Source organism: Rattus rattus, chromosome 4 (genome assembly GCF_011064425.1).
Source record: "Rattus rattus isolate New Zealand chromosome 4, Rrattus_CSIRO_v1, whole genome shotgun sequence".
Taxonomy (NCBI): domain Eukaryota; kingdom Metazoa; phylum Chordata; class Mammalia; order Rodentia; family Muridae; genus Rattus; species Rattus rattus.
This window is the reverse complement of record NC_046157.1, coordinates 81,917,651-81,931,373: the sequence shown is the minus strand read 5'-3', so window position 1 is coordinate 81,931,373 and position 13,723 is coordinate 81,917,651. Positions and strand designations below refer to the sequence as shown.

The following is a 13,723-nucleotide window of genomic DNA, read 5'->3' as shown; positions in this document are numbered from 1 at the left end:
CCTGTCTTGTTCTCTGCTCCCTAGTTGGCCATGGTATTAAGAATATTTGCCACATGCTCTTGATACCATTGTCTAGGCTGTTCCTCCATGTCTGTTTCTCTATGATGGACTCTCTGAAACTGTGATCCACCCCTGCTCCGCCCACCTTAACCCCACCCCTTCCCCGCCCACATTAACCCCACCCATTCCCCCCGCCCACACTAACCCCTGCTTTTGTCCCTCCCAGAGCTCCCATCTTAGCTCCCTGCCCCTGCTTTGTCCTTTACCAGGACTGGTCCGGGAACTGCAAAAGATAGCTAGACACAGTGACACACACCTTTAATACTAACACTCAGGCGGCAGAGACGGGTGGATCTGTGTGACTTCAAGGCCAGCCTGATCTACACTTGGGGAGTTCTAGGTCAGCCAGGGCTACATAGAGAGATCTAGTCTAAACAAACAAATAGAGAGAGGAGGGGAGAGAAAGGGGGGGCGAGAGAGAGGGGGGAAAGAGAGAGAGAGAGAGAGAGAGAGAGAGAGAGAGAGAAGGAGGGAGGGGGGGAGGGAGAGGGGAGGAGGAGGGAAAGGGAGGGGAGGGAGAGAGAGGAGGGGGAGGAAAGGAAACATATAGTTGGATTCACACCTTAAACTTCCTATAATCAAAACAATGGTAAATAATTACCTATTACAATTAAAGCCAGGCTGGGACTGGGCATGGAGCTCAATAGATAGAGCTCCTGCCTCGTAAGTGTGTGGTGATAGGTTTGAGCTCATCACCAAGAAACCCGTCCCGAAGCTCGAGTTACAGAAGAAGCCTGGGTTATAGCAGACTGTTTTCAAAACACACATGCACTTGAGCACGGCCTTCGTGGGCACACACACACACACACACACACACACACACACACACACACACACACACACACACACACACACATACCCTGGTGGCTCATCTGGACCATCCTAGCATTTGGGATAGTAGATGCTGGAGGCTCAGGAGTTCAGTGTCATGTGCGGTTCTATAGTGAGTTCAAAGCTAACCTGGGCTAAGGAAGACAGAACTGGTCTGGGGCTGTAGTCTTACCTGTCTGCTCAGGATGCGTGAGGCACTGGGTTTGTCCCCACAGCCATAACACAGACAGGCACAGAATGCGCTTAGGGGCTTGGGGAGATGCTACAGGAGCTGAAAGGACTTGCTGCTTTTGCAGAGGACTCAGGTTTGCCTTACAGCATCCACATGGTGGCTCACGACTGTGTGTGACTCCAGTCTCAGGGGATCTGACACCCTCCTTTAGCCTCTGAAGGCACCACCATATGTGGTGCACATGTGTATGTGCACGTATATGTGTAAAATAAAAACTCTTAAATGTGAATGCTTAGCTGGCAAACTATAAAACACAAAAACAGTCGGTTTGTGGGGCCGCAGACCCCCAAATAAAGCAAGACACTGTGGAAGCCGGGGAAGGGTGAAGAAAATCTCTCTGGTGATGCAGATGGCGCAGCAGCTCTGGGTCTTAGTGCAAGGGACTGTCTTGGTGAGGGGTTGGTGTCAGAGCCCATAAGCCAGACAGTCTATAAGACTTTTTAAAGTTTTATTTATTTTGTGTGTGGGTGGGGGGTGTCCGTGTGTGTGTGTGTGTGTGTGTGTGTGTGTGTGTGTGTGTGGTTGCCATGGTGTGAGTGTAGCAGTCAGAGTCTGTTACTTCATTTCTGGAACTTCCAGGGTCCATGCTTTCCTGTCACCATAGATCCTGGGCACCGACGCAAGCACCTTTACCTCCCATGGACCCCGACAGCCCAAGGTATTTCGTTTTTAGAAAAGGAAGTCCGTTGCCATGGGGCTCCTTCATGGTGACACATCACTGTGAAGTTGGAGAGGCAAGGGTAGCTGAGCCCTTTTCAGAGGAAAGGATTCCAAGATCCCAAGATCGGTGTGGGATACCACTGAGGATTTGGAGACATAGGCTTTGGACATGACACAGGCTTTGTGGTGAGACTATTATGCTGTCCCCAGGTTGGATGGCTGAGGTGGCCTGGCTAGTCTGAATGTGTTAGATAGACCACAGAGATGCTCTGAAGTCTCTGGGCAACGAGATGTTTCGGGGGTGAAGGCACCTGTAGCCAGGCCTATGACCGTGGTCAAGGCCTGCCTGGGCTGTAAGAGGCCCTATCTCAAGAACAAGCAGGCTCCTCCTAAGGTTTGAGGGAGAGCGGTCTTCCCTTCAAGCCTCCCTTCTTGCTTAGCAGACCTGTCGCTCCACACTCCCCTTCAGTTCCAGAACACTCTCTGCACACGGTGCCTTCACAGGAACAATTTTGAACACAACACATAACACCTTAAGGCCACCCAACTTTAGAATTGGTTCCAATTTCTCTTTACTACTTACACCTACAAGCATCTGGTCTTCAGATAAGGTCACATTCCAAGGTGCTGGCTGTTTGAGTGTTGTACACACACACACACACACATACACACACACACACACACACACACACACACACAGAGGATGGGATGTGAGGAGTAAGATTCAGTTTCTAATCCTACCCCTGTCCATAAACTCTGCATGCAGACAGTGTTCTCCCACCGTGACATCTACCTATCTACACACACCCATATTTCAGGGTCACAAATACTGGAGTATGCTACCAAGACCCCACACCTCCATGGCCTCATATGGCTCAGCACAGGCCTTCTCGCTCTATGCTCCACACCACACACTCAGAGATGGCTACACTCAGAGGCCACCCTAGGGGAGGCCATGCTGGGAGCCCTAGGCCTTTGTAGCCTTATACAGCCTTCTCCTCTGACCCCTCCCTTCTGCTCCAGCATTCCCCCTCCCACCAGACCTAAGCTGGCAGCTCTGTCCCGCCCTAGATGGGTCACCAGAGGATGCCCCTTCGCCTTCTAGGACCAGTTTTCCTCCCTCAGAGACTCTGCACCAGTCCACCCTTTTGACTTCATGAGTAGTAGACATATTCTCTAATAACACACACACACACACACACACACACACGCGCGCGCGCGCACGATATATCCTCTCTAACACACACATACACATACATACATACACATACTTATGTATATACACGCACATGATATAACCTCTCTAACACACACACACATACACACAATATAGCCTCTCTAACATACATACACATACACATGCACACACACACATACTTATGCATACCTACACATGAGACCTAGCCTCTCTAACACACACACACACACACACACACAAACACACACACAAACACATGAGTTCTAGCCTCTTTACCACACATTAACACATACACATTAACACACACACACACAAACACACACAAGACCTAGCCTCTCTAACACACACAGACACACACACACACACATGAGATATAGCCTCTGTAATGTACACATACATACATACACAAACTTACACATGCATATACACACATGCACACACAGGAGATCTAACCTCTCTACCACACACATACACAGACACACACACACATGCGTGAACACACACACATGCACACACGCACACACATTACACACACACACGCACGCACATACACCCACGCACACACACATACATGCACACACGCACACACGCACAATGCACACACATGTACACACACATACACTCACACACACATACACGCACACACGCACAATGCACACACATGTACACACACATATACACGCACACACGCACAATGCACACACATGTACACATGCACACATACACACACACACATACACACACACACCGCACACACCCACACATGCACATATACACACGCGCGCACACACATACACGCGCATACACACATGCACGCACACACATGTACGCACACACGCACACACTCACACATGCACACACGCACACACAGATACACACACATGCATGCACACACACGCACACAGAATGCACGCACACACGCACATACACATACACACATGCACGCACACATACATGCACACATGCACACATGTGCACACACATACACACATACATGCATGCACACACACACACACACACACACACCTAGCCCCTCCAGCAGCCCACGGCAGCAGTCTGTTCCTCATTATGGGTCACTGTGCCTGTTTACTCACCCAGCTGGAGGCGGTTAGGAGTGAGAAATAGTGAAAGAGAAAGCAGGCTCCCCTCTGTGGCTTCTATTTATGTAACGTGTGTCACAGTGGACTCACAGACTCTGGTTCCGACGTGATCGCAGGAAACAGTTTATTTTTTCCGGACAGTGGCTTGAGGGGTGGGGTAGAAGGCCCGGGTTTGGGTTTCTGGTCTCATACCCATGGGAGTTTCAGAATCTGGCTTCCAGAGTCCTCTTACGATGCCTTGTCTCTTGACAAGATCTCACGGTACTGCCTCCCACCCCTGGAATCACACCCGGGCTTGGGACTGTCTGATAACAGGGAGTTCTTCAACTGCAACGACTTGGAAGGAACCTGCCTGGTTGGGGCCCCTCCTAGACGCCTCTGAACCCTCCCAAACAGATGGGCTCGCTTTCCGAGCCAGACAGCTAAAGGCTGGGGCTCCCTGAAAAGAGCCAGTTGGAAGTGAAGCTTTGTAGGCAACCTGCACCTGTCACGGGGAAGGATTCAATCTCAAGAGAATGAGGGGCCAGGAAGATGGCCAGCGGGAAGACCACCTGCTGTGCTTCCAAGGGTCTGGTTTGGTTCTTAGCACCCACGTAGGGTGGTTCACAACCACCTATGGCTCACTCCATGGGACCCCAACACTACACGCCTGTAGGCAGTGCACGCACACAATGATGGCTTGAGCCTTAAAGGGGCATCTCTCTGAGAGTTCGAGAACAGCCTGGTCTGCAGACTGAGTTCCAGGATAGCTAAGGCTACACAGAAAAACCGTGTCTCAAAAAACCGCAGCAAGCAAGCAAACAAATGTATAGGAAAAAGAAATCTTGGTTTTTTTTAAATTGTTTTTAAAATTAATTTTTTTTTCTTTTTCTTTTTTTCGGAGCTGGGGGCCGAACCCAGGGCCTTGCGCTTGCTAGGCAAGCGCTCTACCACTGAGCTAAATCTCCAACCCCTAAAATTAATTTTTATTTATATAAGTACACTGTAGCTGCCTTCAGACACACCAGAAGAGTTAGGTCATCAGGGCCCATTACAGATGGTTGTGACCCACCACGTGGTTGCTGGGATTTGAACTCAGGACTTCTGGGCGAGCAGTCAGTGCTCTTAACCGCCGAACCATCTCTCCAGCCCCTGAAATCTTGTTTTAAAAAAGTAAGAAGGGCAGACTTCTTTGTTCCCTTTGAGTGTTGGGGATCTCAGTGAGGTTCCACAGCATGGATTTTCTGGAGGTGATGATGGGGAGGGGTTTGCTCTGTCTGCTCAACCAGCCTTGGCGGCCAGGACTTCAGACTCAGGCATGAGGCACCTGAAAAGGCCTCCCTGCCCCTCTGCCTCATTTTCCATACAGCACCCACTTGGTAAGACCAGCCTACTTCCCTTGTGCTAAGACTGATGGGAATGTATATGAGGTTAGAAAGTTTGAAAATTTGAGCTGTGGGGAATCTGGGAAATACCCCCTTGGCCCTTCCCAAAGGTGGAATCAGCATACAGCTCTCTGCTCACCAGCCTCCAGAGCTCAGGCTAGCCCAAGTGAGCCTGCTTTCCCACGGTAGGGTGACAGAGCTTTTGTTGAACATGGAGCCCTAGGAGTCTCCCAAGAAACTGGTGCCGGAGAAGAACCCAGAGGCACCAGAGGATCTTGGAAAGACAGGGTTCACCATAGAAACTAGAACAGGAAGTTCTCACCTTTGACTATTTGTAGAGGAAGAGTTTAGGATTCCAGGCCAGAATCCAGTCTGAGGTCTCATAGCCAGGTGTCCTCTCCTGGCTAGGGGAAAAAGCGTCCACATCCCCAGCTAAGCAAGAACCTTACATCTCGACAGTATAAAGGATGCACGGTGTGCCAGGCAGTGCTGTTTCAAGCCTTTAATCCCAGCACTTAGGATGCAGAGACAGGAGAATCTGTGATTCAAGGCCAGCCCGGTCCAGAGAGTGAGCTCTAAGACAGCCAGGGCTATCGTGAGAAAACCTGTCTCAAACATACAAACGAACAAACAAACCACACAATGTGACCCAATGAAAGAGAGAGGAGGCTGGGTTTTATTGACCTGGGCCTAACTCACAGAGATCACCTTCTGCCTCTAGAGTGCTGGGATTAAAGCCATGTGCACTATGCCTGGCTTGGGTTTTCTTTACTTTTGTTTCTTTTTATCTTATTTATTCTCTCTGCGTGTTCACAAACATGTGCGCGCACACATGTATGGATGTCAGGAGTTGGTTCTCTCCACCGTTTGGGTCTCTGGGTTCGAACTCACATTGACAGTCTTATGAAGACGGTCTCTCGTGTCTTAGGCTGACCTTGAACTTGGGATTCTTTTGCTTCAGCCTCCCAAATGTTGGAATTGCATATGTGTGCCGGGATAGCTAGCAAGGAGGTGGGGTCTTCAACAGTAAAGGGAGCCGGATTCAGTATGGCTTCTAACAGGATGCTTCTCAGGCTCCCTCTTCAGCAGGTTGGGTACAGAGTGTCCAGGGGTCAGCCCGCAGCGACTAGGATCCTGAGACTAGCAGTTAGCGGTTTCCCAAACACTGGTAGCAGCAGTGGCCTGAGGACCCTGAATGCATTCCCTCCACCAGTGTGTCCAAAGATGGAAACTGAAGTTCCTGGTCCGGGGTCGGGAGAAATTTCCCCAGAGTGGAATCCAGCTGGAGACCAGGAAGGATAAAATTGGTTTGGAAGAGGGGTTGGGGATTTAGCTCAGTGGTAGAGCGCTTGCCTAGCAAGCGCAAGGCCCTGGGTTCAGTCCCCAGCTCCGAAAAAAGAAAAAATTGGTTTGGAAGGAAGGAAAAGAGGAGGAAGACTTTATCAGCATCTGTTAGAGACCAGGGGACGATATGACGTTTTGACCTGGTTGCTTGGAAATTTTGGGCTGGCCAGACACGTGGCCCTGGAGAGTTAAGGCTCCAGACTGAGTTTGATTCTGATATGGCCACTCACAGCAGCTTCTCCAGGCTCCTGGGTGACCCTTGCTCTCATGCACTGATCTTGGATACAGTACCGTTCACTCACTCATTCATTCATTCATTCATTCATTCATTCATTCATTCATTCAGAGACGGCATCTCTCTGTAGTCTTGGCTTTCCAGGAGCTCACTCTGTAGACTAGGGTGGTCTCAAACTCAGAGATCTCCTCAAACTCCTGCCTCTGCTACCCAAGTGCTGAGATTCAAGGCATGTACCACTGTGCCCCCCACTCCAGTACCATCGTTGAAGACCCCAACGCAGCTGCAGATTCTCGTGTCCTGGGAGGTACTGGCTTGCATGGTGACTGTCAGTACCACCCATCTGCTCTGCCCTCGAGGACTCCGCCATGCTGCTGGAAGGAAACCATCACTGTCATCACTCCCAATCTCAGAGAAGAGAGACAAGGGGTTCAGATGGCTTGCAGCACTGGCGGGTGTAAGCGTGGGTCTAGACCCTTCTCCAAACCACCACCAAGTTCCTGAGTTGGTTTCTTCTCCCCCCCCCCCCCCCCCTTCTCGTTCTTTCTGTCTGTCACCAGAATCTCACTATGTAGCTCTGGCTGTCTGGAACTCACTGTGTACACCAGGCTGGCCTTGAACTCACAGAGACCTGCTTGCCTCTGTTGGGATGAAAGGCGTGAGCCAACGATTCCAAGTTCTTTACAACAAAACAACCTTTTCTTTTCTCTTCTTCATTTATTCAGTGAATGTGTGCGCATACACCCACTCATGCTCACACATGTGCACTCGCATGACCACACGTGCTCACCACGCAGGGCACATGGAGAGGTCAGAGAAGAACTTGTAGGAGTCTCTTTTCCCCTCCCACCACGTGGGTTTCAGCCATCAAACTCTGCTTGTCAGGTCTGGCTGCCGGCACCTTTACCCACTGATCCCACTCTGACCTCTGACTTCCTATTGACTCACAGCTAAGTCCGGTTTCTCCGCCACCCACAACTCTAAGTTCCTTAAGCCCTAGCCTCAGTTTCTCCTCTGCCTTTCATGCCTGCATACCTGAGCACCCGACCCCTGCCCTGCTTTGATAGACAGGCAGTACTGGCTGGGCCCCTGCCCCAGGCTTGACCCTCATTCCGTAAACCTCTCTGGGGCCCTGCCCCCTCCACCCTGACTCCTCCTTAAAAACAGCAGAACAGGCACCGCCCCGCCCTCCCACCCCCCACTCCCTCAGCCCTCCTCCCAGCAGCCCCGTGGGAGCCCAGGTTTTGCTCGAGGGCAGCGAGTGAAGCAGGCTGTAACAGAGAAACCTCGGGCTCCTCTTTAAAAGTCCCCAGAGGAGGTAGATCTGAGGAAGGGCTGCGGAGAAGGTGCCTGCAGCAATGTCAGCTCAGAACAGCCGGCTGACAGGATGCTGAGCAGGGATTAAGGTCGGGATCAGGGAAGCCGGGGAATGAAGCCCGGTTCCCTGTCTCCCTTGTTGCTGCCACTACCGTCGCCTCTGGGTTTGTCTTGTTTGTTCTCTTGTTCTTGCTCTGGGAAAGTGGGTAGGGAGGGAAGTGGGCAGGGGTGACTGGAGAGGTTGGGGCAAGGACAGGAGACTTTAGAGAAGGACAGACAGGGGGCAGAGAGGAAGCCAGGCCTCCTACGTTTCAGGGATGAGGCGGTCATGGGACAGATGCTCAGTTTAATGTCCCAGTCAGACTGGCAGAGAGTGAAGCACAAGTCTTCTTTCCGGTCACTTTCGTGTATTGCAGGAAATAAAGAAAGAACCGGGCCCTTGTGAGACCCTCCAGGTGGATGATGCAAAAGCCACCTTCAGAAAGAGAGACAGCCAGCTTAGTCGGTGTCAAGTCTGATCCCAGCACTGGAGGAGAGTGTGGGAAAAGCAGGAGGCAAAGATCATCTTCAGGTACATAGCTGATTCAAGATCAGCTGGGCTACAAGAGACCTTGCCCCCCCCCCCACATACACACACAAACAAACAAGAGCATATGTGTAGGCTGGCTGGTGAGATAATGGCTGGTGGGGTCAGAGCACTTCATGCAAGCCTGGTGAATTAGATCAGTCAATGGATCCCTCTGTTGAGAACTGTTCTCTGATCTCTACACATAGACTGTGTTACACATGTGTTCTTATTCACACACACACTAAATGAAAGTTTTTTAAAAAATACTCTGTTTTTATTTTTATGTGTATTGGTATTTCGTTTGCATGTATGTCTCTGTGAAGTCAGGTCCTCTGGACCTGGAGTTATAGACAGGTGTGAGCTGCCCCGTGGGTGCTGGGAATTGAACCCGGGTCCTCTGGAAGAGTAGCCAGTGCTATTAAGTACTGAGCCATCCCTTCAGTCAGCCCCAAATGAAAATTTTTAAAGAGAGGGTCAGGTGTGGGGGAAACACTTCTAATCTGAGAACTTAGAATGCAGAGGCAGGAGGATCTCTTTGAGTTCAATGCCTAGCGTACATAGTCAGCTCCAGGCCACTGATAGCTACACAGTGAGACTCAGTTTCAAATATAAATAAATGAAGACAAACAAAGAGCAAACAGAACGGTAATATTCCCTGAGGACTATCTAAAGCTGGCTTCTGTTTCCGTATCTCTTTCTGTCTCTGTCTCTCACGCACATGCATGTCTGCACATATGAACACACAGAACTAGTGAGATTCGTTGTAGTTATAAACCGCTTTTTTTTTTTTTTTTTGGAGCTGGGGACTGAACCCAGGGCCTTGCGCTTGCTAGGCAAGTGCTCTACCACTGAGCTAAATCTCCAACCCCTCGTTGTAGTTATAATGGTATATAGTTAGTAACTGCTCACGATCAGCTTGGTGACCATTGAGGTCCAGCCAGGTACTGGATCTTCGTAAACCAGCCCCTCCCTGGCCATTGGGCTGATGACCCACACGCATGGCCAGGCATGTGATTTAAGTCTGCCACACTGCTTTCAGGGTTCTCCCAGGAGCCACGTGGTGGGTATAGCCACTAACATATGCCTTTTGCTCACCTGGTCACTGAGCAGTCCTTCTGGGTTCTCAGCCCCTCTCTGATCTCTATAAGCTCTGGACATCCAGCTGAGGTAAGGAGAGGGTTTGAACGGTATGAGGGCTTGGAATGGGTGTGGTGATTTGGGAAGGCTCTTGTTTCTAGGGTAAAACCCTGGCCAGTTGCCAAATCTCAGCGTACGTATGTGGGGAGTCCCCTCCCCCTTGCTGGGAATTTAAACTCTAGGGTGCTGGTTTCTAGAACTGCTAGTCTAAAAAAAAAAGCCATTTTGTGATCATCAAAGTTATATATATATATTACAGAATTTCAGAAAACATGGTGGTGAACATCTGTGATCTTGTTATTAGGAAAAGGAGGCAGGAGGGTCAGGGGTTCAAGGTCATCCTCACCTATAGACCAAGTTCAAGGCCAATCTGGGGTACTAGAGACCCTGTCTCAAAAAACTAAAACCAACACTTAGATAGACATACAGAGGAAAACTTAGAAAATATAGAAAAGCACGCACACACACACACACACACACACACACACACACACACACACAAAGAGACAAAGATCATTTATAATCCAGAAGCCCAGAGAGAGAGAGAGAGAGTCCTGTGTCCGCTAGATCTTTTGACATATGTGTACATTAACAGACTTGAGGATGCTCACTTTTAATACACAGAGCCTCACGTGGCTCGCTTTGGTAGTGTTTACCCAGCATGCCCAAAGTCCTGGGTTCATGTCCCAGTGCCCCACAAACTGGTGTGGTGGCAGATGGAAGCCCCAGGATGAAAGGTTCAAGGTTGGGGGCCGGGAGACAGTTCTGTGGTTAGGAGTGCTTGTCGCTGTTGCAAAGGACCTGCGTTCAGTGTCTAGCACCCACATGGTGATTTGAAACCATTCATTCATAGCTGTAGTTCCAGGGAATCCAACTCTTCGGACCTCTGCAGGCACCAGGCCCACCGCAGGCAAACGCTCATACACGTGAAATAAAATAGTAAATCTAAGAAACAAATTTAAGGTCACCTTTCTCTGTCTGGGCCAGTCTGGGCTACACAGAAGAAGACCCTGCCTCAATAGACAGACAGACAGATTGACTGACTGACTTCAGGAGATCCGATACCCTCTTCTGAGCTCCATGGGTACTATGCACACTGTACATACTCATACATACAGAAACAAATACACATTTAAAAATGTTTTAAGAAGAGTGTCCTACCTTTTGGTTTATTAGGAAGCATCTCCATCAATCCATCCATCCATCCATCCATCCATCCATCCATCCATCCATCCATCCATCCAGTGTTTGGTTATATAGATTGTTTCTGGATTCTTTTTTTTTAACTATGATAAACACCATTGCACTGGGCATCTTCAGAGAGAAACTGTTGAGGGGGCAGATTATCCAGTAGCTGTTTGCTTGTCTGTCCGTCTGCTCCCACTTCCCATTGGGACAGGTCAGCTATGATTTGTCCTTGGGACTGGGGAGGCTAGCTGGGCCCCAGTTCCCTGTGGGTGACTAGAAACTAGTGAACCAGTGTCCTGACCAGATGCCCTGGTTGATAACAGTGAACCCAGCTTTCCTGTTGGAACACTTGTGGGTTATCACCAGCCCTGTGCTGAGCCTGCAGCCTCAGAACTACTAGATTTCAGATTCTCTGAGCAGTCCAACCATGTCTAATCTTCCGAGGTAAACCTGGCCTCTCCTCCCAGGCCTAGGCTCTCCCTGTCAGACCTCCATCCCTAACTCTCTCTGGTTCTTTTGTTAAGTTTTAGAGCTGAAGGCCCAGCCCACAGAGCCCTTTCACTGGTCCCCCTTGTATGGCTTCCTGGCTCCCGGAGCAGCAATATTCTCCCTGATCCTGATTTTAACAGCTCAATTTGGACCCCGGGGTATGATCCCCTCACCACCACCTCCACAGCTCGTTCCGCCCCTGCCTTCTACCACACCTAAGACACTTTGTCTCTTCCCCATGAGCTCCAGGCAGAGGCTGACGCTCTCACACAGATCTGACCACAGGGTTAGAAGGAAGGACCCATCTCCCAGCTGTTCAGTGGTCTTCTGGGGGAAGGGCTGAGGAGCTGGCCCAGTTGTTAGCATGCTTGCCTAGCAAGCACAAATTCCAGGGTTCGATCCCCAGTCCTGCCTAAGCCAAGCTTGATGGCACACAACTATAAAAGCAGCACCGGGATTGGGGATTTAGCTCAGTGGTAGAGCGTTTGCCTAGCAAGCGCAAGGCCCTGGGTTCGGTCCCCAGCTCCGGAAAAAAAAAAAAAAAAGCAGCACCCACTGGGAGGGCTCTGGAGGCAAGAGGATCAGAAGTTCAAGACCCCCCTCCGGCCTGAGGTAGAAGAGAACTAGAGTAAAAAAAAAACAAAAAAGCAAAAAACAAAAACCCAAGCAAAATAAAGCAGACTTGGGAGATGATATTTACTAATTCGATTTCTTTCTGTCCAGCGCTGGTCCTATTCCCAATTCTGTGGTGTTTTCTCTATGTTTTTCACGTCCCTCTAGTCTCTCCCTGGTCTTGCCTTCTCTTCTCTCTCTCTGCTCTGACCCACAGCTGCCCACCCTCCTGCCTCGTCTCCCCTCCTCTCCCCTTTCTTTTTTTTTTTTTTTTAAGTTTTTTTTTTTCTTTTAACTTTCAAGGTCATTCCGGACTCCTGATGCCGCCAGTCCCTCAGTGAGACGTGAGCGCCATTGGCGTCCGTGGCCTCTGTTTCCGTGGCAACCCAGTAACCATTAATTTTCAATTAAAGGAGACAAAAAGCTGGATGACAGCTCTGGGTCTGCTGAAGATGTCAAGAATCTGTATTAATATACAGCAAGAGAGCATAATTGTGTGTCCATCTTCCAGAGCGGTGAAAAATGGGGGGATAATTACCGGCTCGAAAGCCACTCTGTAATTTAGTTCTTACTGTCACCACAGCCCTACACATTAGCATAAATTAAAAGCAGGGTTTATTGTTATCGAAGTGCATTGATATCGCCAGACCCGCTTTCTTCCTTTTAACTGTTTGTTGTGGATGAAGTGACTCCCTGGTTCTTGCCGGGGTCTCCCTGGGATAGAGGGGAAACTCCAGTGTTAGACCTGGAAGGTTGGGACCATTTTTTCTGCCATCCTCGGGTCCTCCCGGTGGAGAGAGCGACGAGGTCTGTGGATGATGGGCAGGTGTGGCTCTATTTTTTGCTCACCTATGAGGCCATCCTATGCCTAAGAGTTCTCCAGCTCTTTCTCATGGGTGTCACTGTCCAACCAGGTTCATCTTAAAGTCTATCTCCAGTTCCTCGGGTCCACAGCGGGGGGCCAAGGATCCTTTAGGATGCAGTATGATCACGGCCAACCTGTTAGAGGGATGGGTCAGCACAGAAGGGTCTCCCCTCCCTGTCTGGAGACGGAGATGCCAGGAGATGGGACTTTCTTGATTTCACGGTTCAGGATATTGTCAGCGAAAGCGGAGACACTCCAAATGGAGACAAGTACCTCTGGGTCACCTAGAACCCTGGGTCCCCAGACAGAGCCTCAGGGGCCCTTCCCCTTGCTGTTTGCCCATACTTCCCTGTGGTCTTGAGTCTTATCACCCTGCAGCCTCAGCTCAGAGGAGTCAGAGTGCCTCAAAGTATCTCTCTGCCAGAGTGCCAGTGACAGCCGCAGAGACCCAGGCATTTCCGCAAATAAGGGTGTGATGTGGGGCTTTTCTCGCATTCTATCCAGAGAGAGCTGTCCTTCAGCG

The 13,723-nt window shown here is 50.0% G+C and overlaps 1 long non-coding RNA gene across 1 annotated transcript; it reads left to right on the top strand.

The window, feature by feature from the left end:
- The first annotated feature begins 4,148 nt into the window (after nt 1-4,148).
- On the top strand, nt 4,149-12,913 carry LOC116898037. Its single transcript, XR_004387635.1, has 3 exons — nt 4,149-4,233; nt 7,282-7,481; nt 12,639-12,913. It is a non-coding gene; the product is annotated as an uncharacterized LOC116898037 (long non-coding RNA).
- Nucleotides 12,914-13,723: the final 810 nt, after the last annotated feature.